At 39.6% G+C, this 24,630-nt stretch overlaps 1 pseudogene; it reads left to right on the top strand.

Moving 5' to 3' along the window:
- Positions 1–17,411: 17,411 nt before the first annotated feature.
- On the top strand, positions 17,412–19,511 carry LOC104993176 (annotated as a pseudogene).
- Positions 19,512–24,630: the final 5,119 nt, after the last annotated feature.

Genomic DNA, 24,630 nt, shown 5'->3' with positions numbered 1-24,630 from the left:
TCCCACTGAGAAAATCGCTGTTAAGCACAAGAGAAAATTCACTGGACAAGACCATGTCCTGTTATTTGTTTAACGCCAAGCCCTGATAGACTTTCATTTATAGGAACCACTAGGACACATTGCAAAGCTCCATAACTAATAAACCCTGTTCCATGCAAATTATGCAATCTGTATCTCATAAGAGGTAGTTTTGTTTGCTTGATGGTCTGTCAAACGGAGACTCTAAAAATTCTTTTCTAGCAGTTCATTTCTTTCTAAGCCACTAAAACAAATGGCTTTAAGTCAAGCAAATAGGCTTCAGTGACCAGAACAGGATTTTGTTTTGTTTATGGGTTAGTTCCCAAACTTAAATCAGATTTGAACTATTTTGGATTCTCTTTTGCTAAAGTCGTTTCCTTAGGTACAGTGGAATGAAGGTGTGGGTTTTATGAAGAAAAATGTTAATTACTCAAAGAGTTGCATGAAAATAATATTGAAGTAGACAAAGAAATTCAGACAATAAGACAAAATGGTGACAGGAGAACGGGCGTTCCTTTTTTCCTCCGATAAGGATGAGCTGGAACACAACATATCCATGGCTCAAGAAAAATTCACAGTTCTGATGGAGATAAACTTAGAAAGCCTCGAGACAGCCCAGACTCGTCAGATTCTCACAGTTAATTAAAGAAGTGAGTGAAGGCATCAAGGCTTGCTCCCATCTGCCTGAATAATTCACCGCCTGTATCCATTATTAAAACCCGTTACTTCTCCACAATGATTCCCAGCTCGAGATGGATTGGTCTCAGAACCAAGAGATAAATTGTAACAAGGCCTACAGCTATATTAATAAATTGAAATGAACATTTATTTGCTCATCTAATTAGAACTGTAGTTTTCCCAAATAGTGTAGTAATGCATTACCTTGACAGGCAGCACTACCTACCTTTTGTGAGATAAAATGAACAGGAGGGCTTTGCCCCAGATTTGGGGTTTTCTCTGCATAAAAAGTTCTTTGGTCACCGCTGTTCTTTTCAACCATTCATTCCATCACTATGCTCCGCTGATTCTATCTCTCCAGGATTGATGGGAGCTTAGCTTTTGAGGTACTTCGTCAGAGGCCTGCAAAGAATTGTGCATATAGAACACACATTCTTCTTTTGTCCTGTCTCTCTTTCTAAAGGGTTGCAGGAGGAAAAAAAAAAAAGAATGTAAAGGTTTTCCCTACCCCCTCCCATCTCCACTTCCCTTCATTAGGAGTACAAAGCATTAGAGCTCAGAGGTTCAAAGAACCTGTGCTTGGGGTTTAATTCCTGACTCAGTGGCTAACCAGTGCATAACCTCAGTTTCTTCCTCTGAAAAATGACACTAATAGTATCCATTTTTGTAAGATACATGTGAAGTTTAAAGAGAATGTCTGTAAAGGGTGGAACCAGAGTAGGTGCCTATCAGTAATAAGTGCTATTATCGTTCAACCATTGTTACCCTTTCCTGTTTGCAAATTAGATTTAAAAAAACCATCACATTTGTGTGGAAATGTCTTTCTGTAACAGAGCTAAGTTTTCAATTTCTGAAGTTCAGAAATGAATATTATGGTACAGCAACATAAAACTTCTCATTATAAAGGATTTCCATAGCAGATGAGACTTCATTATGTAGTTGGGAGAGACCTGATTTTTGTTATGGAAATCCTTTATAATGAGAAGTTTTATGTTGCTATACCATAATACTCATTTCTGAACTTCAAAAATTGAGAGCTTATATCTTTGCCCTTTGCAGGCAGAGGGCCTAGGACACAGTAGCTCATAGGACGACATAACCAGTCATTGGTTTTTTACCACAATAATAAGTGTGTTGTTATGTAAGCTCCTACAAAATAAACAGTTCTCTGCTGGACCTATGACCCTCTGAGGCATAAAGAAGCTAGAGAAGTCAGGCCCTCTGATTGATTCTATGCAACAGTCAGATTCAAATTCATGCTCCTGCAGACTTCAGCCTTGTGTTCCCATAAGAGGAATGCACTCTTTCTTTCTTGAAATGAGTAGAAATTGTACTTACCACATACTTGTTTGAAATTTTGATGGAGCATTTTTCGTTTTGATAAATGAGAAAAAATTTTAAATAAATTTCTGGGTTGTCAAAATGAGTACCAGCTCCTTTAATCTGTTCTTCACCTTGCAGATAAAGTGGAATATTACTGATGATATCTTCTTGCCAGGTGCTGGCCAGGGTGGCCTCATTATAAGGAAGAGGATTAAACTTAGTTTGAGAAAAAGATCATTTCTCATTTTTTTCTAGTGAATTTCAACTACTGAATAAGGCAAACTTCACAAGTTTGTAACCCTTTGTGAAAGTAAAATTTAGAAAAAAAATTATTTGCCAGATATTAAATAAATTACTGAAAGATCTTACCATGCTCCTTTACAGTGGTTTTGCTTCCTGGGCAAGAGAGTAAATGAGACAAGTAAATATTAAATTTTATGTTATCTAAACAAATAGTAATTGTCTGGAAGCAGGCTCTTAATCAATATAAAACAAAGGGAGGCAGAATTCTATTGAGACACTCATTCAATAATTCCTTATGCTGTATATTTCATGGAATGTTTAAAGACCATATACATTGAAATAAAATTGTTTTAGAGGTTTTAATAATTTTTTTAATAAAAAAATGCACACTTAAGGTAAAAAAACTTCAACAAATACAGAAGATTTGTAAAGTAAAAGTCTTTCATGCCTCCTATCAGAACAACCAATCTACTATTTAATTGTAAACGTTATTAATAGCTGCTTGTATATGCTTCCAGAAACCTCCATGCATATACAATTATATGTGTATGCTTCCTGATTTGTTCTGTGTTATACAGATGAACTTGAACTATACATATTTTATATGTATAATTTATATTTTATAAATATTAATGTTGTATCTTGGATATTTTTCCCCATGGATCTATCTCCTTATTTTAAGGGTTGCATAAGCGTTTTTTTTGTTGTTTGTTTTTTAGCATAGATATACTGTATTTTCTTTATTCCCCTGTAGATAGATATGTAAATTGCTCAAAATTTTTTAGTTTTGTAAATAATGCTTCAATGAGCATCCTTAGAGCAGCATATTTGCTCATATAATATTTGAATCAATCCATCCCACATGTGAGTTTTAAAAGATACTGCCAAGTTTTCCTCCAAAATATAGTTTTAAAAAAGATTTTTCCACTATTTTATAAGATATTCTCATACTTCAAAGAATACAATTAAAACCTAGTTAAATCACAGCAAATTATTCCTTTGTGTGTGTGTGTGTGACAAATGGAGTGTTCATTCATTGCTTAGAGAATTAGCAATGCACCTCTTTCAAAACAGGAGGAAATGTCTCTGGATGCCTGATCTGAACTCAGTCAATGCAATAGAGTTGCCAGAAACATTATTTCAGAGGCTGCTGCTGCTGCTGCTAAGCCACTTCAGTTGTGTCCAACTCTGTGCAACCCCATAGACAGCAGCCCACCAGGCTCCTCTGTCCCTGGGATTCTCCAGGCAAGAACACTGGAGTGGCTTGCCGTTTCCTTCTCCGATTTCAGAGGCTAATTAGAACTAAATCTTGAGACATTTCCACTATCCTAGAGACCTTCAAAAGGGTTTTTAGATTTTGTTTTTCCTGATTACAATTGCCAAAGAACATACCAACACTATAACTCTTTGGCCTAATGGGAGAGTGAAATATAAAGCATTGACATCTTATTAAAGCTATATTACTTTATTTTTTTAATGTGGAGCATGAAAAATTTAAGATTGGTGTAGGCAGCTTTTCAAAGCTAGATTTTCAGAAGGAGTTCAGAGGAGGAAAACAAAATTGGGGTCTTCAGCTTAGAATGGTTTCTACTTGAGGGGCTTCCCTGGTGGTCCAGTGCGTAAGACTCCATGCTCCCAATGCAGGGTGCATGGGTTCAACCCCTGGTGGGGGACTAAAATACCACATGCCGCATGAGATGCCCTAAAAATAAACAGCGACAACAAGAAGAATGGTTTCTACTTAAGGTAGAGAAGAAGCTAGATGTTCAGCCCTGCATTGGAGACTCTATCTGCTCTTCCCCCTCTTCCATAGTCATGGAATCCATGGCTTTTAGCTGAGCACACAGTGGTCCAGGTTAAAGACCTCATGCCATGCTTGAGGGTGGACATATAACTAAATTCTCATAAGTTATATGCAGAAATAATGTGTGCAGCTTCCAGAGTTTATCTTTAAAGAAAGAGGATGCCCTCTTTTCCCCTCTTTTCCTTCTTATCTGTTGAAATGTACTAGTAGTTGAGAGTCATCTTGGGTCCCTGTGACAAGCAGCTTAAAAAAACAGTAAATTAGAAAAGAGCCACGCACTTCACAGCTTTCCTACTTATACTCAGGCTATTGCAGGAGAGAGAGCTAAGGTTCTGTCTTTCTTTTCCGTTATATTTTGAGTTTCTTTTCCAGCCATCAGACGTATCCTACCTATCAAAAAGTTCCTACTTTTGAGATTCTCAACAACTTCGATTGAAGGTCTTGAGTGAAGCACTTTTCTTAGCAGGGCTGGATTTTCTTCTGCGTCTGTTTGTAGGCTGTGTGTCTGTTGAATTAGTTCATCACTCCCTTAGGCTTTGCTAAAAGCAACAAGAAGGGCCCAACACATGCCAACATTTTGTATTACTTAGGAGTCAGTAGACGGCATTCCTAAAGTCTGAAAAGACCTTTTGCCACATTTAATATGGATCATCCCGGTTTACTCCCTGCAATAGTGCCTTCACCATCCCACCTCTTCCACTGAGCAAATTAAACATTTTAGGTTCTGTTAGCTTGAAGCAACCTTTCCTCCTCACACCCTCTGCAGCTCTGATACCATATTCTGTTTTCGTTAGGAATTACATTTGGCTGTGCTAATCAGAGAACTGAGAATTAGTGGCTTCATGTGGAGGAGGAAGGAGGCATGCCTCACACAGGGAGAATTTCAGAGCACCAGTATTGCTGGTCTGATTCTTTTCCCTTTTACCTCATAGCCCAGTACAGACTGGCTGGTTGATTCCAGCAACTACAGAACACACAGAACAAAACGTGTGCCTCCTAGCAGCTTCTGTCCTACTTTAAGTAGCTATGAGGAATTTCTTCTTACATACTATTGGCCAGATGTGCACTATGTGATCATGTTTAACTGCAAAGAAGGCTGGGACTGTGGCTTTCTAACCCAGGCACAGAGTTTTTCCACCAAATTAGGATCTGGGCTGTGAAGAAAGTCAAAACAGAACGTTCTTTTAGTTTACCTAGGTCATGAATCATTCTAAACATTTGATACATTGATAGTTTATTGCAATGGAAGATTTTGTATTCTCCCAATCCAAGAAACGTACATCCCCTTTTTGTATTTCCATAAGAATCTATCTAACTTTTAAAGGGTCCCCTAAATGAAACACTTTGATCAATAGAGTCTCTCATTTGGGATTCTTTACTAAGAAATTCCAGAAAGGGATATTGCGCCTGAGTAATAGAACTAGTGTCAGAAATAACAGTGCAGTGTGTGAAAGAGCCATCAATGCCTAGAGCTCTCTTTTCTGGGAGGTGTCTTTTTGGCATGAAAGCACTGGATCTCATGCACTTAAAAAAGCATGTCAGAACTGCTCCCTGAAAAAGAGAGAAAAAGGGAAGAAAGGGAAAACGAAAACCTCAAAGTAGCATGACTGGGTTAGGTAAGCTAATCACACTCTTTCTCCCTGAAACCCTAGGGGTTATAGTGAAGAATTTAAATAAAACATGCTGTGTCTCCAGCCTGCTGTTAGTGATGTTCTGTGGTCACCATCATTTTTCTCCTTCTGGGAATTCAATTTGTCCCTATTGTGCCAAGGTCACGGATTGAAGGATCTTAGTGGCCATCAGGGCTATGCCTTTGAAGCAAAGGGTCAGTGCATTAGTACAAAAGGGAATTAATCCAGTGTGCCGGCTCACCAAACGGTGGTTAATTCATTTAAAAGGAATGACCAGGGTTCCTATTCTAGGTTTCCATCTGGACAATCAGAAGCCTCCCTTTTCCCAAACAAGAACTTCATTAATGAATATTCAACGGAAAGTATTACTTCATTGTCAGCTCTAATTGCTAGCTTTACCTTATTAGTAGAAGCATTTCTGTGGCTGAGCCTGACATACATTTGTTTGCACACTGTTATTAGTCAAGACTCAGTGAAGTCTTGTAATTAACACCTCCACATTATCTCATGCAGTGAAAGCAAAGACAAAACCAGATGACTCACTTTGTTTTAGCTTTGCTCTTGTTTTCTGATAGAGCAGCACTTAAGGAGAAGTGTAAGCTCATCAGAATGCCATATGGAGCCAACAGAAACCATAAAAGGGTTTTCAGGAAGCGGAGCATGGAAGTTCATTAAGTGAACAACACTACAATCAACATGCTGATTTAAACCTCTACCTGGCACTAATAAATTGCACAGGTACATTACCTGCATCGCACTTAGCAACCATTCCAGGTCACTGATGAAGGATCCACAGTTCCCAAGAAACAGGAGAGATAACATATTCTCTGTAAACATTATGAAGTTAATGATTCACAGGACAATTAGATCGCTTTCAGAAACCTTATCAGTTTAGAGATAAAGCAGACTAAGACAATAACTGTATTTTGATCTTTCCTACCATTCAGAATACTATGTCTGAAAATTGGCTCCCTGTAGCTTTTAACTGATATTTTCGTAGGAAAAAAAGGAGGGGAGGGTGGGGGGAAGAGAATGTCAACAGTTCATATTTCAGTTTTATATTTGGAAAGAGATCTTTTTCTAAACGCCTCTATTAAAAAAAAAAAAAAAAAAAGTGTAGCGAAAGAAATTTTAAAAGCCAAACTATCATCCTGTCTTTTTCATTGAATTAACCAAAAGTCTAGTAATTGTTTATTTTTAAATGCAAAAATTAAGCACCAACCTTAACAGAGAGAGATACCATCATCCAAAATTTTAACAATTAAATCTGCAAAATCTGTCATGGTTTAAAAGAAAGAACTGCTTATTTACTGTTTGCAAATAGTTCTTTCCTAATACAACTTAAAGTGAAAAGCAGCTACACTAGAAAAAGGGAACAATATATGCAATAGCATGGCAACCTTTCAATTAGAAATTATTCCCAAAGCTATTAAGTTAAAATTGCTGTTATACACAACTTGTCCTAGGCAAATGAAAACAGGCTTAAAATTTTAATAGATCCCTGTCTGTTTTCAGGCTTCCCTGATGGTTCAGACAGTAAAGAATCCACCTGCAATGTGGGAGAACTGAGTTGGATCCCTGGGTTGGGAAGATCCCCTGGGGAAGGGAATGGTTACCTGTTCCAGTAATCTTGAAACGGTTTACCTTAGATTGGGACTCAAATCTACATGGCTGGGACTCGAACGCGCCAAAACCCAGTTTGGGACTTAAGCCCAAAACCCTGCTTGGGACTTGAACCCACGTGGCTAGGACTCAAACCCAGCCAAAACCCACAGTACTTGGTTTCAGGACTTAATGAAGCTCAGGTTCTTGACGTCTCATCACAGAAAGAATTCAGTGAGAGACAAAGTGATAGGTAAGAAGTAGGTTTATTCAGATACAGAGAGAAGCACATTCCGCAGAGTATGGGCCATCGCAGAGAGTGAATGTGGCCCGTAAATTTGGCATGGTTAGTCTTTATAGGCTGGGTAATTATATATGCTAATGAGTAGGAGGATTATTCCAACTATTTTTGGGAAAGGGCGGAGGCTTCCAGGATATGGGCCACCACCCACTCCTTGGTCTTTTAACAATGCCCCGGAACTGTCATGGCACCTCTGGGTGTGTCATTTCACTTGCTGATTGAGGAGCAAGGTCTAGTCTTGTCTGCCATCTTAGTCCCATTTAATTCTAATCAGCTTTATGATGTGTTCTTGGGCTACGTCATTCTTTCCAAAGTTGTGCCCTGCCCATTTCCCTCCTGTTACAATCTTGCCTTGAGAATTCCTTGGACAGAGGAGCCTGGCAGGCTACAGTTCATAAGGGTGCAAAGAGTCAGACACAGCTGAGCAGCTTTCACACTATGTCTGTACTAAATTCCCAATATTAGAAAAATATTCATCACAAAGAAACAAGAATGACCTGTCCATGCTATCCAAAGCAATCCGCAGATTCAGTATAATCCCTATCAAAGTGGCAATGGCGTTTTCACAGAAATAGAACAAACAATCCTAAAATGTGTATGGAACCAAAGAAGACCCCATGTAGCCAAAGAAATCGTGATAAAGATGGCTGGAGTCATCATGCTCACTGATTTCAAATTATATTACAAAGCTATAATAATCAAAAGAGTGTTATTTGGCACAAAAACAGATAGAACAGAGAAAACAGAAATAAGCCTGTGCTTCTGTGGTCAATTAATCTACAACAAAGAAGCCAGGAATATACAGTGAGGGAAAGACAGTCTCTTCAATAAATTGTGTTGGAAAAACTGGACAGCCGTATACAAAAATAATGAAACTGGACCACTATCTTATACTACAGACAGCAATGAACTCAAAATGTAATAAAGTCTTGAACGTAAGACCTGAAACCATAAACTCTGAAGAAAATATGGGTGGCAAGCTTCTTGACATCAGTCTTGGGGATGATTTTTTTGGATCTGACTCCAAAAGCAAAGGCAACAAAAGCAAAAATAAACCAGTTCTCACTTTTTGTACAGAATAGGAAACCATCAACAAAATGAAAATGCACCCTATGGAATGGGAGAAAATGTTTGCACATCTTTGTTTATTTATTTACTTTTGGCCGCGCTGGTGTGTTGCTTTGTGCAGGCTCTCTCTGGTTGCAGCCAGTGGGGGCTGCTCTGCTGCATTGCACGGGCTCCTCATTACGGTGGCTTCTCTTGTTGCAGAGCACGGGTTCTAGGCGCGCAGGCTTTGGAAGCTGCAGCACACAGGCTCAGCAGCTGCGGCTTGCAGACCCTAGAGCAGGGGCTCAGTAGTTGTGGTACCTGGGCTTAGTTGCTCCACGGCATGTAGAATCTTTCCAAACCAGGGATAACACCCATGACCCCTGCATTGGTAGGCAGATTCCTATACAATGCACCACCAGGAAGTCTTGCAAATCTTGTATTGAATAGGGAGCTAATATCCAAAACATATAAGGAACTCACACAACTCAACACCAACAACAGAAAAAAAAAAAAAAAACACAACAATTAAAATGTAAGGAGAGGATCTGAAGAGACATTTTCCCAAAACAAACATACAGGTAACCAACTAAAATGAAAAGATGCTCAGCCTCACCAGTCATCACAGAAAGGTAAATTAAAACCAGTGAGGTATCACCCCATACCTGTTTGAATGGCTATTGTTGAAAAGACAAGAAATAACAAACGTTGGCAAGGATACAGAGAAAAGGTAACCCTTGTGCACTGTTGGTGGGAAGCAACCACTGTGGATAAAACTAAAAATAGGATTACCATAGGATCCAGTAATCCCACTTCTAGGTATTAATCCAAAGAAAAATGAAAACACTAACTTGGAAAGATAAATGCGTCCCCATCTTAAATGCAGCACTATTTACTACAGGCACAACATGGAAACTGCCTAAGCATTCACTGATGGATGAATGGATAAACAAACTGTGAGATACTGGAATAAACCATAATGGAAAAGAATATTAAAAAGGACTGTATATGTGTATAAAACCGAGTCACTTTGCTATACAGCAGAGATCGGCACAGCATAGTATATCAACTATATTCAATTTTAAAAAAAAGGTGTGAAGTAGATACAGACATACCTATACTTATCTATATACATATATATGTAATTCAGCCCTGGTGGCTCAGCAGTAAAGAATCCACCTGGCAATGCAGGAGACAAAGGTTCAATCCCTGGGTCAGGAAAATCTCCTGGAGAAGGGCATGGAAACCCACTCTAGTCTTCTTGCCTGCAGAATCCCACGGGCAGAGGAGCCTGGCAGGCTACAGTCCATGGGGTCACAAGAAGTCAGACACAACTGAAGCCACTTAGCATGCATGCACATAATTCAGCCATAAAAAAGTAAATAAAGTAGTGTTATTTGCAAAAGCATGGATGGAGCTTGAAAGAACTGCACTAAGTGAAATAAGGCAGAGATAGATAAATACTGTGTTATCACATTTATATGCGTCATCTTTAAAAAAAGAACATAAAGCTCGTAGACATAGAAAATAGATGAGTGGTTGTCAGAGGCAGAGGTGGGGGGTGGTGAGCAGAATGGGTGAAGTGGGTTGCTAGGAGAATCAATCTGAAAATTCTTATCACAAGGGGAAAAACTGTAACCCTGTACAGCGATGGATGTTAACTAGACTCATTGTGGTGATAATTTCACAATATATATCAAATCATTATGTTTTACATTGTAATGTGTGTGTGCTCGGTCACTCCGTCACGTCTGACTCTGCGACCCCATGAACTGCACCATGCCAGGCCCCTCTATCCTCCACTACCTCCCAGAGTATAACTGGCACTAATATAGCATTATGTCAATTATAGCTCATTTTTTTAGAAAATGAGTGCCCACCAGTTGCCTGGCTCCTCTGGAAACGCTGCTGCTGGGTTTGTAACTGATCATGCCGGGAGGAAAAGGCCCTTTTATACTATACACGCATTTTATATCGCCCTTATCATCCCCGCCATGCTCTGTACGAAACTGCTTTATCATTTTATGCCTGTACCTGGGCTGATGTAAACGACTGAGTAAGGACTGTTACTGCCTTCATGTGATTTGAGGAAATTATTAAACACAGCAGCTTCATCACTGAGATCCCAGGGGTGCTCTCGCAACTCCAGTGGGTATGTCTCTGTGGATACTAGCAGAGATTTCAACAGCTTTGGAAGCTGTTATTTCCTCTCTGCCCAAAAAAACACCACCATGAAAGCATTTTCACGTTCATGTTGCTGCCCTCCTGGTACACTGCTGTCCTTATTGCACCAGAAGAGCACAGTCTGAAAATAGCAACAGAGACTGTTCTGTGGCCAGTGAATAGGAAGGCTAATAATAGCATTGCTTCATTGTTTGGCAAGAACCCAAGGCTACCCCGGCCAAGGAGCAGCACACGCTGCAGTAACCAAATCATAAAATTTCTCCAGGGAATGGTGCAGCCTTTCAGAACATGTTTTATATTCTGGGGTTGCTTAGGAAGGAAATAGTTCAGAAGTTGTTTTGACACAGTGTGGTTTGTTTCCAATTTGAAGGCAGGGGGCAGGGCTGGAGAAATGAGGCAGGAGGTCAGTTGAACAAAGGGTGCAAAAATGTGTGGGTAAGGAGTCCCTGACAGGTGGTGAGAGGGCCGTGGCTCAGGAGCCCAGGCCGGTGTGGAGTTTGTCCCTGGTGAGGATTTTGTCCCTGTCTGGCTCCCAGTGCTCTCAGCATCGCCTTTCACACTCCTGTTATGTTTATTTCTGTTGAACTTAAAGAGTGACCTTTTCCAAACTGCAATGCATTGTTGACCCACATGCATTTCTGAGACCTAATTTCCCTGAATGCCTTCCTTGTTCCTGCAGAAGAGAGCTCTGTTTGAGAAAATAGGAAGAGGCTGAGGGTAAAGAGCATTGGCATGGGAATCTTTGAGGCATTGAATCCTGCCTGCTATTAATAATTTAGAAGTGTTTTTAATGCCCTGATATGGAAGGAAGGTTTTTTGACACCAAAGGCATCTAAATATTAATTTCAGAGGAATTGGTTGTTACAAGCAGTTAACATCCATTTTGTTAGTTGACCTCCCAAGGAAGGTTAATGCACTAAAATCTGGTCATTAAGTATAGTAACAAATGTTTTTTCAGTGAGGTTATTACTATCATAAACTCTAATCCATGGTTCACAGGCAGCAGCATCTAGTGCAGCGCTCTGACTAATGAAGAATTAACTATTTCTGAGCAGTTAATAAAGATTTTTTCCCCCACCAATCAACATACTCTACATGATCCTTATAATTACTAAAAGCATTAAGCTCTGGGTATGAGTTGCCCACATGTCAGACCGGAATTCTGCTCTGAGTAAATGACAAATGGCAAACCTAATCCCATTTCACTTAATTTTTTTTCCAAACATGTTCACTGAAATAAGAAATAATGGAATTCCTAAGTATTAGAAAAAGATGGTCCAGTACGAAGCATTTGCTAAATGAGAATTGATGAGGTCTTAGTCATGTTTTATTGTGATGGAAGATTTTATACAGTAGTTTAGTTCTTGCTAGAATTGAGAAGTTAATCAGCTACAAACAAGGCTTTGGGGCTTGCTTGTTTGTTTTATTTTTATTTTTGCCTTTATTAAAGAGCATGCTCATCCACAAGAAGGAAGGAGGCAGATACTTGTGTAAGAAACACTCATATATCGTTCTCATCACAATAAGAGGGAAAAGGTACAACCTAACCTTTCTAAAAAGCCTCGGGGCAGTGTTTTGCTTTTCAATGGAAAGGTCGTCCAGAATTAATTAAAGTCACTTTCCCGCTGAGGACGGAGCATTTGGCTTTACTTTGAAGGCTCTAAGTTGCTCAGACCAGTTTCTTAGAGACCTGAATTTAAAGCAGCACAGCCAAGCCCTGGGTGAGCCTTTCAGAAGTAATCTTCTGGAATCAGAAGTCTGAACAGCTAATACACTGAGGCCTTAAGGTGCCTCTAAAGACATAGGCCAGAGTTGATAGCATAAAATAAAAAGAATCGCCTACTTTCCCTGGGACGATCAACTCTCATTCACGTAGAATCAGCCTTCATATTGTCACCCTTTCCCCTCCTTATTTTTAACTTCGGCTAAATCCTGTCTTTGAGACAGATACCACCATAATGAACAGGAAGGAAGGGAAACCATACTTAGCCAAAATAAAAGGGACTTTGTCTTATAGAAAAGAATGTGTATTTTGGAAAGGCTTATATTACATATGAATGCCCCTTTAAAGGGGCAAATACACTGATACTACATTCCAGGGGATCGCATAGAGTCGGACACAACTGAGCGACTAACACACACACACACACTGACACTAGCTCACCATCTCATAATATTTTTTGTGAAAGATTCAATACATTGCTAAGTCACTTCAGTCGTGTCCGACTCTGTGCGACCCCATAGATGGCAGCCCACCAGGCTCCCCCGTCCCTGGGATTCTCCAGGCAAGAACACTGGAGTGGGTTGCCATTTCCTTCTCCAATGCAGGAAAGTGAAAAGTGAAAGTGAAGTCGCTCAGTCGTGTCCTACTCTTAGCGACCCCATGGACTGCAGCCTACCAGGCTCCTCTGTCCATGGGATTTTCCAGGCAAGAGTACTGGAGTGGGGTGCCATTGCCTTCACCGTTCAGTATATTACACACAGCTAAATAACCAGTAGGACTGCACACACTGGGACTATAGGTACCACTTGTGTGTTTGGTACTTTGCTTGAAAATAACTGCATCATTTCCCATTCACAGTGACAGCCTTTCTGAGTCTCAGTTTTCCCATCTGTAAAATGATATTGTAATATCTACTTTGAGGAATAGTTGTAAAGACGAGTGATAATATACACCTGGTGTACAGAAAGGTCTAGTATGACTAGTACGACTTTGCCTTTACACAATGCCCATTGCTTTATGTATTTTGTGCTTTATGAAAGTGGGTAGAATCCTGAAACACCCCACGAAAACCTTTTGGATGGAAAATGAGACTCAAGGGAGTAATAAAATATTAGCCTGACTTCTGAAAATTGGGCTTTGACTGAGTCAAGCTCATCCATCATGACTCTCATTAGACACAAGGCCTTTCCCAGTTACTTCAGCCAGAAATATTCCTTCCAACCTCTGTGTCCTAATTTGCTTTGTACTTTTCAAATACCATTCTTCACACTCATTCTTTGCTTAGAGTAATTTGTAGATAGGTCTTGGATCTGTGTTCCCAATACTTGATGCAGTGCCTCAAACACAAGTACTAAAAGGAGTTCATAAATTTCATGAACTCTCATTTGTCCTACCTAACTGATGATTATTGTCGTTGTTGTTCAGTGGGTAAGCTGTGACTGACTCTTTGCAATCCCATGGACTGTAGCATACCAGGCTTCCCTGTCCTTCACTATCTCCCAGAGTTTGTTCAAACTCATGTCCATTGAGAGGATGAGATGGTTGGATGACAAAACCCATGGTGGGTGAATGAATGAATGAATGATTTTGGAGGTCACCTGCTCTTTCTTTATTTTTTTATAGTGTATCTTTCCTCTCACTTTTTTTTCCTTTACTTCTAAAAGAAGTCTCTAGAAGTTTGCTCAACCCCCTCCCCACTATTTCCCCATGGTTGAACAGTTGACGGTAAAAAGACAGCCAGAAGGCAGCTGTTTGGACGGCTAGATTATTTCTAATCTGGGTGTTTGCAGATCAGGGGTTTCCTGCACTTTGACAAAGATTCTAAAGTGAACACAGTAGACAGGAAGATGCAGGTTGAGACCCTATAAAGATGAATCAAAGTGTCTTTTGTAGTCACTGTTTTCTCCATATCCTTATTGCCATATCCCTCATGGTTCATAGAAATCACAGAAAAGAGAAATTAACATTTCAGGATTACTAGTGATTTGCCATGTTAACCTTTGGCATGCTCTTTAACCTCTTTAGACTTTAGTTTTCTCACCAACAATAATAGCTTACACTATTCTAATTACTTCATAGGCTTGCTAGGCAAATCACACAATAAGTGAGGCAAAGAACTTAGTCGAGAGAGAAGTATGACACAAAAAATATTAGAACTAGATATTAAAAGAAGACTAGGTAAGCTAGTGTAACTTACTTTTCCTTAATGATTAATGCCATCTGAATCAACTTACAAATAATGAGAAAAATTAAATTCACTTAAAAACAAAATACTATTGTATTAAGAGCAGGAAGGAGCCATAGAAAGTTTGATTCATTGCAAGGTTAAGAATATTGCCGTAGTCACTCTCATAGCGTTCTGTGTTCCCTATCCTCACAATGAATATCCAATATATTTAGAATAAACAACATGGGGAGATGTTATCAAATCAAAAATGGTTTTTCTGGTTCGATCAATGGTAGAAATCTAACCTGTCCATTTTAATACCCATCCCCTTCTCCTTAACATATGCATGTGATCATTATTTAATGGTGACCAAATGGTCTCAGTGACTCTTGGCAAACTTGAACACATATAATTTCCATCTCACCACCAATTCCAGTTGAGGCAGTTCTGAAATGGAGCGAATGCATTTAAGTGTTGGGCTGACAGTGCAATGCTAGTACTTTCCTACTCATAAGGAAGAGGAATGCAAATACTTGGAAACACACAGTAGAGAGAATAATTGAAAATGGGTTCAATGTCTTCATCCTCTGAGAATACATGTGAGCATGTGCGTGTTTGTAGTCACTCTTTCATGAAATGTGTATGTGTCTGTTTTGATTCTGAGGCTTCCCTCTGCTGTATGTAGTTTTCACAGAGGGGTTCCGGCTTGTAAAGGTTAACCGTGCAGAAATCAAGGCTTTGTGCATTTTTGCAAAGGTCACATTCATCAGCAGTTCCGGAAAGACTGCTGGGCAGGGCCCTGGTAACCACCCCATGATTGAACCATGGCTCTGGGTTTCATTTCCTCAAGAACGCTGCTACAGCCCCTGGTTGTGTCACCAAGAGATAAAGAGGCTGCTCAGTCACTTGAAATTCAATTTGTACATTACTCAAATCCAGCCCACCTCTTTCCTTCATGGTGTTTGGCAGCTGCTTGCTGGCACTCTGCATTTCAAATGCCTGAGCTGCAGGAAGCTGTTTAATAAATGGCATAGGTTTTGATTAATGTAACAGACTGAAAATAGACCATGATGTAATGCATATCTTACCAGGAATCACAGATCAAATTGGACGGTTTCAAGGGACCATGCTGTAGCAGAGAGTTTTCTCCACAGAAATGTATTTTATGGTTTTTATAATACCTTGAAGGGTCAAACTGTAGAATGTATACATTTTGGACCTGGAAGCCTGCCCTGTCGGTCTAGGAATAGCAATTATAGTTGGCCACACAAGAAGCTCCAGAGAAAACAAGATATTTGACATTGACTTCGGTCATCTATACTTCACCAGAAGTCTTAGTATTATTTATTTTTCAACTACAGATAAACAGAAATGCTAGTAAACTTCTGGTAGTACCTATAAACTCAGTTATTTTTCAAGTCAGACCTTTAGTTTCATCTAGTAATCTAAAACCCTCATGTAGCCCTATGCATAAAGATACTGATTTAAACTTTACTTTTTTAGTGGATAAGATCATTGTGATTCATCTTCCTTGGTTCTAGAGAAAAGGATCAGTGAAAAGAAAATCAATAAGCTTGTATGCCAAGATCCCCTTATATTTGCTGAATCAACTTACAAATAACGACTCATTTTTCTTAGTTAAGTGAATGATATTGAAAAGTTAAAAAACAAAGTCTAGAATGTAATAAAAGGAGGAAATAAATTCATTGCTCTTAATTACTACTTACTGAATCTGTACGTTGTGAGCTGCTTGAAATCACTTTGGGTATTTAGTCAAAGTATAGTGTGTGTGTGTGTGTTTGTGTGTGTGTCTTAAGGGTTCCATGGTTGGGGTAGAAGGTGAGGGCAATCATTCTCTCTTGCTGCAAACAGAAAATTAGACTATAGGAAACATTTTTACACGTCTCTTTTTCCCTACGGTTAAATTTCACTTTGCCAGCATGAGAATTTGTATAATTTATGAATGATCTCATACTCTGGTTCCTGTAAAGCAATTGCCTTGTTAAGAGTTACACTGCCTGTGAGGGAGAGCCGACATTAATACTGTTGGGCTTTTTGGGTCACTTTTTCCCTGCACATGGCAGTGTAATCGAAGCACTTTCTCAACTAACACAGCCAAGGTCATGGTTTCAATAAAAATAAGTTAACTTCAAGCAGAGCAAAACTCTTCCAACCACTGTCCACAGTTCTAACCAAGCCAATTGTTTACCAAGAGATTATCAGTTAAGTAAAATCTATCATCAACATTCTATGACTAAAACCAAAAATTGCTTAAACCATACTATCAGACATACCTTGTTTTCTTCTGCTTCACTTTATTGCATTTTGTGGATACTGCATTTCTTATCAATTAAAGGTCTGTGGAGATCCCGCATTGAGCAAGTTTGTCAGTGCCATTCTTCCAACACCATTTGCTCACTTTGTGTCTTTTACCTTTTGGTAATTCTCACAATATTTCAAACTTTTTCATGATTATTATGTTTGCTATGATGATCAGTGATCTTTGATGTTACTTTTGTAGTTGTTTTAGGGCAAAATGTACCACACCCATGTAAGACAGCTCGTGTAATCCATAAAGGCTGCATGTGTTCTGATTGTTCCACTGTCCAGCTGTCTCTCTCCCTCTCCTTGGGCCTTCCTATTCCTTGAGACACAATAATATTGAAATTATAGAGATTAATAACACTACAATGGGCTCTAAGTGCTAAAGTGAGAGGAAGAGTTGTATGTCTCTCCCTTTATTTATTCTATTTATTTTTATTTTTGGCTGTGCTGTCTTTGTTGCTGTGGGAAGGCTTTCTCTAGTTGCAGCAAGCAGGGGCTGTTCTCCACTTGTGGTGATTAGACTTCTCATTGCCATGGCTTCTCACGGGGTAGAACACAGGCTCTAGGCATATGGGCTTCAGTGGCTGCAGCTCACAAGCCCCAGAGCATAGGCTCAGTAGTTGTGGTGCACAGGCTTAGTTGCTCCATAACATGTGTGGTCTTCCCAGACCAGGGATCGTACCCATGACCCCTGCATTGGCAGACAGATGCTTAATCACTGGACCACCAGGGAAGGCCACGTCTCTCACTTTAAATCAAAAGTTAGAAATAATTAAGCTTAGTGAGGAGGGCAGATCTAAATCTGAGACAAGTTGAAAGCTAGGCCTCTTGTGCCAAATAGTTAGCCAAGTTGTAAATGCAAAGGAAAAAGCCTGGAAGGAAATGAAAAGTGCAACTCCAGTGAATATGCAAATACTCAGAAAGGAAAACAGCTTTATTGCTGAGATGGAGAAACTTTTGATGGTCTGGATAGACCATCACCCGTAACATTCCCTAAGTCAAACCAGTACAGAACAAATCCCTAGCTCTCTTCAATTCTGGGAAGGCTGAGAGACATGAAGAAGATGTGGGGAAAATGTGTGAAGCTAGCAGAGATTGGTTCATTAGGTTTAAGGAAAGAAGTTGTCTCCATGATATCAAAGTATGAAGTGAAGCAACAAGGGCTGATATAGAAGCTATAATAAAGTTATCTGGAAGATGTAGCTAAGATGATGAATGAAGGTGCAGCTGAACAACAGAGTTTCAATGTAGACAAAATAGCCTTATCTGCAAATAAGATGCCATCTAAGACTTCTATAGCTGAAGAGGAGAAGTCAATGCCTGGCTCCAAATGTTCAAAGGACAAGCTGACTCTCATGAGATAATGCAGCTGGGGATTTCAAGTGGAAGCTAGTTTTCATTTACTATCCTTCCTGGGCCCTTAAGAATTATGCTAAATCACTCCATCTGTGTTTTCTAAATGGAACAACAAAACTTGGATGACAGTACTGTTGACAGCATGACTTGCTGAATATTTTTAGTTCATTGTTGAGACCTATGGCTCAGACAACGAATCCTTTGAAAATATTACTGCTCATTGATAATCACATGGTCGCCAAGGGGCTCTGATGGAGGTGTACAATGAGATTCATGTTGTTTTCATGCCTTCTGACACAGTATCCAAGGATCAAGGAGTTGTTTCAACTTTTTAAGTCTCATTATTTAAGAAACACACTTCAAAAGCCTGTAACTACCACAGATGGTGAATCCTCTGATGAATCTGGCAAAATAAACTGAAAACCTTATGGAAAAGATTTACCATTCTAAATGGCATTAAGAACATTAGTGATTTATGGGGAAAAGTGCAAATATCAAGCTTAACAGGAGTTTGGAAGAGAAATTGATTCCAACCTTCATGGATGATGTTGAGGGGTTAAAGATGTCAGTGGAGGAAGTCACTACAGATGTGGTGGAAATAGCAAGAGAACTAGAATTAAAAGTGGAGCCTAAAGATGTGACTTAAGTGCTTCAATGATGATAAAAACTTTAATAGATGAGCAGTTGTTTCTCATAGATGAGCAAAGAAAGTGATTTCCTGAGATGGAATTTACTGCTGGTGAAGATACTATGAATATTATTGAAATGACAACAAAGGATTTAGAATAACACATAAACTTAGTTGATAAAGCAGCAGCAGGATTTGAGAGGAAGGAAATGGCAACCCACTCCAGTGTTCTTGCCTGGAGAATCCCAGGGACAGGGGAGCCTGGTGGGCTGCCGTCTATGGGGTCGCACAGAGTCGGACACGACCAAAGCGACTTAGCAGCATGGATAAAATGTCATCAAAGACCATGGCATGCTGTAGAGAAATCATCTGTGAAAGGAGGAGTCCTTTGATTTGGCAAACTTCATTGTTGATTTGTTTAAGAAATTGCCAGTCCCACCTTTAGCAACTACCACCTGATCAGTCAACAGCCATCAACATCAACTAGTTTTTCCTAGTGTATTCTGTTCATCAGGGTTCTCCGGAGAAACAGAACCAATAGGAAGTATATATGTAATATATACATATATGTAGAGAGAGATTTGTTATAGGAATTGGCTCATGTCATTATGGAGGATGAGAAAGCCCACAGTTTGCCATGTACAAACTGGAGACCCAGGAGAGCCAGTGGTATAATTCAGTTCAAGTCCAAAACCCTGAAACGAGGAGTGTGATGTCAGAGAGCAGGTTGAGGATAGACATCTCAGCTAGGGCAGAGAATGAATCCATGCTTCCTCTGATTTTTTTTCCCACTATTGTTTTTGTTCTATTCAGGCCCTCAATTGATTGGATGATGCCCACCCAAATGGGTGAGGGCTGTCTTCCTTCTTCCTCTACTGATTCAAATGCTAATCTCATCCAGACACTCTCATAGACACACCCAGAAATAACCAGTTATCTGGGCGTGGCTTAGCCTAGTTGGGGCTTCCCTGATGGCTCACCTGGTAAAGAATCTACCTGCTATGTGAGAGACCTGGGTTCAATCCCTGGGTTGGGAAGATCCCCTGGAGAAGGGAAAGGCTACTCACTCCAGTATTTTGGCATGGGTTGCAAAGAGTTGGACACTATTGAGTGACTTTCACTTAGCCTAGTTGAGTTGACACACAAAAGTAATTGTTCCTCACATGACTGTTTTATGTCAGCACGCAGTAGGCACTGAATGCAGCAAACCACTGAGCCCCATGATTCATGTTTGCCACATGGTCTTCCTCTTGGCTAAGTTCATTCTGAACTTCATGTAAGGTTCTTTGAACTTGGTCCTTTTTCAGTCTTTGTATATGTTTCCTTATCGTTGTAATTTAGCAACCTTGGGTCTTCCTTGTACCCTCTTCCGTAGTCTCCTTTTTTTTTTTTTAAGATAAAACCCTATATTTGCTAATGTATTTATTTATTAGGAATTTGGAATGCATTTTTAAGTGCCTTAGTATTTTAGGATTATTGTTGTGTTCTTGGTACTCTGGTTACAAAGTTGCATAATGATCTGACCCAACTCTATTTAGTCAAAGAATCCTATTATTTCAGTGCATGATTTTTTAGAACACAGAATCTTTCAGGAACACATGCATTGCATAATAGCAAAAAAGCTTATATATGGCACCTCAAGTCTGTGCTTCTGAGTAACCAGCAGCACAACAACCAATATTCAACTAAGATTCAACAACTAATGAATTATATTTCAGCAACTAATGAATTTGTATTTCTGGACATCAGAATCTTGATTGTAGTATTCATCTGAGTCCAACTCACTCAAATAGAGTTAGTTCCCTTAATATGCCCATGAGATTATTCCTTACAAATATCTTTTAAAGGGCAGCAAAACTTAGAAGTTGGAAAATATTGGTTTCATTATATGAAATAAACTAAACGTAGTTGACTCAACTATTAGTTTATATTAGGTGGTTTTAGTGTTAGTTTCAGTATTTCACTTGTAAAATGATGAAATCCCTAACCACCTATGGTTTAGGGGGTAAATAATCTTGTTCATAGTTTGCCCCATGATCCCTCTGCGTTCCCTACGGATCCGTGCCCCACAGTGATTCATGCTAGACTGTGGACTTTGTTGTACCATGCTGATTGCAGAGAATTTTTCTTATTTTTTATTCACTTTAAAGTTAATTTTTAGAAGTCAGAGTTTTCATTGACAATATTATATTAACAAACTCATATTATTTCAGTTTATATTTGTAAAGGACCATAAAGATGTGGCCTCAAATTTGGACAGGCTTAAATTTCCATCCGTATCATTAAAATAGTGATACTAAAAGTACAACACACAAGAAGCTCATGGCAGACAAAGGCCCATTTAAGTGTGATGTTTCCTAATCGAAATCACTTAATAATTTAGTGAGATTTTTCGATAAGGATTGAATTCAGATTTGCACACAAAAATGGTATACAGAGGCTCATTTGTGCATGCACAAAATATATTTGACTTGATCATAACTGAGTATTTGGTGCTAGCAGAATAAAATATGACCATTTAAATGGCCTGCGTGACCATATAGGCCTGACAAAACAGTCCTCAGCCAAAACCAATCACTGTCCCAACACTCATGCATTGTGGACTCAGTCAGAGAAATGTGTATTCAGACTTGATGGCCTTTGTGTTTACTGGGACTTTTCTTCTTCCTCTGGGCCCTGCCAAGCTGACCCTAGCCCCCTTTGAAGTCTGTGCTAACCCTAAGATCAGAACAGATGCATTGGAGTGGGTTGGGAAAGAGAGGAGAAGAGAGCTCATTAAGTGCTCACATTTTTAAAACATTCTCAGTGGATGACAATGATTGTTGAAAGAGTTCTATCTCTCCATTCATAGGTTTAAAAGTTAACATTCTAAGATACCAACTTATTGTTATGGTAACATGAATGCTAGTGTCCGGGAAAAGAACAGAAGGTTTTTGAATAACAAAAGTAATTAATATTGTATCACTGAATTTAAAAAATAGAAGTATTCAAAATATGTTTAATATATCCCTTTCTGCTTTTTGAGGTTTTTTTTTTTTTACTTACTATCTTGAGTACATGGTTGTATATTTTTATTCATCCTGTACTTACCACAAAATAGGGTGTTGCACAGGTTTTTTTGTATTTTTTTTTTCATTTAAACATTTTTTAATGGTTTCTGCATGCCAGATTTAGTGCGCTAGGAAGTTGAAATGTAGCAATGCCTTGGACAGTTTGCACTATGATGGAAGAGACAGAACAAATAGGAAAATAAATGAGCAATCGAGATTGCACTCAGGGCTATGAAAAAAGGAGAGAAGGCAATAGGGTGGAAAGAGAAAGAGGGAGAATTTACTTTACACAGAGTTGTCATGAAGGCCTCTCTGGGTGGGTACCATCTGGGCAGAGGCTGGAAGAAGCCGGCAAAGCAGAGGTCCGGGCACTAGGAACAGCAGGTACAAAGGTCCTGAGGAAAGCGTACACGTAACCTGTTAATTATTAGTTTATGTGTTGCCTTATCGTATCACCAGCAGAGGTATCCTGTCATCTGGGCAATAGCCATTATGTGTTTTTTTGTTTTAATTACTTAAGTATTTATCGATTTGACTGTGCTGGGTCTTAGTTGCAGCATGTGGGATCTAGTTCCCTGACCAGGGATAGAACCTGTGCCCCCTCCATTGGGAGCATGGAGCCTTAGCCACCGGACCACCAGGGAAGTCCTGCCATCATGTGTTTATAATCAAATAAGTGAGTGTGTGTGTGTGTGTGTGTGCGCGTGCACGCGCTCAGTCATGTCTGACTCTTTGTGATCCATAGATTGTAACCTGCCCGGCTCTTCTGTCCATGAATTTTCCAGGCAAGAATACTGGAGTGGATTGACATTTCCTTCTTCAGCAGATCTTCCAAACCCAGGGATTGAGCCTTCGTCTCCTGCATTGGCAGATTCTTTACCACTGAGCCACCAGGAAAGCCTCAATATCATCATTACTAATAGTTAACATCTTTTGCTGTTAGTATACTCCAGAATCTACAGGCTTTGCCTATGTTGCCTAATTTAATTCTCACAACAGCCTTACAAAGTAAATGAGGGAGCTGAGGTTTAAGGTGGGTGAGTAAGTTGCCCTGTGTTACACAGTTGATGTATTAAACTGCTGATCTAGAATCCGAGCCCAGGCTTCCTGAAGTTAACAACCCTCATAGTTAACCACCTGTTGCGGACGGACTTGCGTTTCTCCCAAAACTCGTGTGTTGAGGCTCTAACCACCAGTATTTGAGAATCTAACTTTAATGGGAGATGGAGATTTTAAAGAGGTGATTATATGAAAATGAAGGCATTGTGTGGGCCCTAGTCCAATATGATTGTTGTCTTTATAAAAAAGAGGAAATTCAGACACAGACGCCTTCACACGCAGAGGGAAGACCTTGTGAAGATATAGAGATGACAGCCATCTACAAGCCAAGGAGAAAAACCTCAGAAGAAACCAATCCTGCTGACGCCTTGATCTTAGACTTCTAGAGAACTTCCAGAAACGGTGAGGAAAGAAATCTCCGGCATCCCTAGCAACCTAATATGCCATTCTCTGAGGCTAACAGACAAGAAATGAAGAACATTTTTTTAGCAGCAACATTCAGTTCAGTTTAGTTTAGTTCAATTCTTAAAGTGATGGGAATACCAGACCACCTGACCTGCCTTTTGAGAAACCTATATGCAGGTCAGGAAGCAACAGTTAGAACAGGACATGGAACAACAGACTTGTTCCAAATCGGAAAAAGAGTACATCAAGGCTGTATATTGTCATCCTGCTTATTTAACTTATCTGCAGAGTACATCATGAGAAACGCTGGACTGGAGGAAGCACACCAGGCCTCCCTGTCCATCACCAACTCCCAGAGTCCTCTCAAACTCACATCCATTGAGTTGGTAATGCCATCCAGCCATCTCATCTTCTGTCATCCCCTTCTCCTCCCACCGTCAATCTTTCCCAGCATCAGGGTCTTTTCAGATGAGTCAGCTCTTCGCATCAGGTGGCCAAAGTATTGGAGTTTCAGCTTTAGCATCAGTCCTTCCAATGAATATTCAGGACTGATCTCCTTCAAAATGGACTGGTTGGAGCTCCTTGCAGTCCAAGGGACTCTCAAGAGTCTTCTCCAACACCACAGTTCAAAAACATCAATTCTTCAGTGCTCAGCTTTCTTTATAGTTCAACTCTCACATCCATACATGACTACTGGAAAAACTATAGCCTTGACTAGATGGACCTTTGTTGGCAAAGTAATGTCTCTGCTTTTTAATATGCTGTTTAGGTTGGTCATGCCTTTTCTTCCAAGGAGTAAGTGTCTTTTAATTTCATGGCTGCAATCACCATCTGCAATGATTTTGGAGCCCAAAAAACAAAGTCTGTCACTATTTCTACTGTTTCCTCCTCTATTTGCCATGAAGTGATGGGACCAGATGCCATGATGTTAGTTTTCTGAATGTTGAGCTTTAAGCCAACTTTTTCACTCTCCTCTTTCACTTTCATCAAGAGGCTCTTTAGTTCTTCACTTTCTGCCATAAGGGTGGTGTCATCTGCATATTGAGGTTATTGATATTTCTCCCAGCAATCTTGATTCCAGCTTGT

This window comes from Bison bison, unplaced genomic scaffold, assembly GCF_000754665.1.
Source record: "Bison bison bison isolate TAMUID 2011002044 unplaced genomic scaffold, Bison_UMD1.0 scf7180017864235, whole genome shotgun sequence".
Lineage (NCBI taxonomy): Eukaryota > Metazoa > Chordata > Mammalia > Artiodactyla > Bovidae > Bison > Bison bison.
The sequence above is the reverse complement of the archived record's forward strand: the minus strand, read 5'-3'. Positions and strand labels throughout refer to the sequence as shown.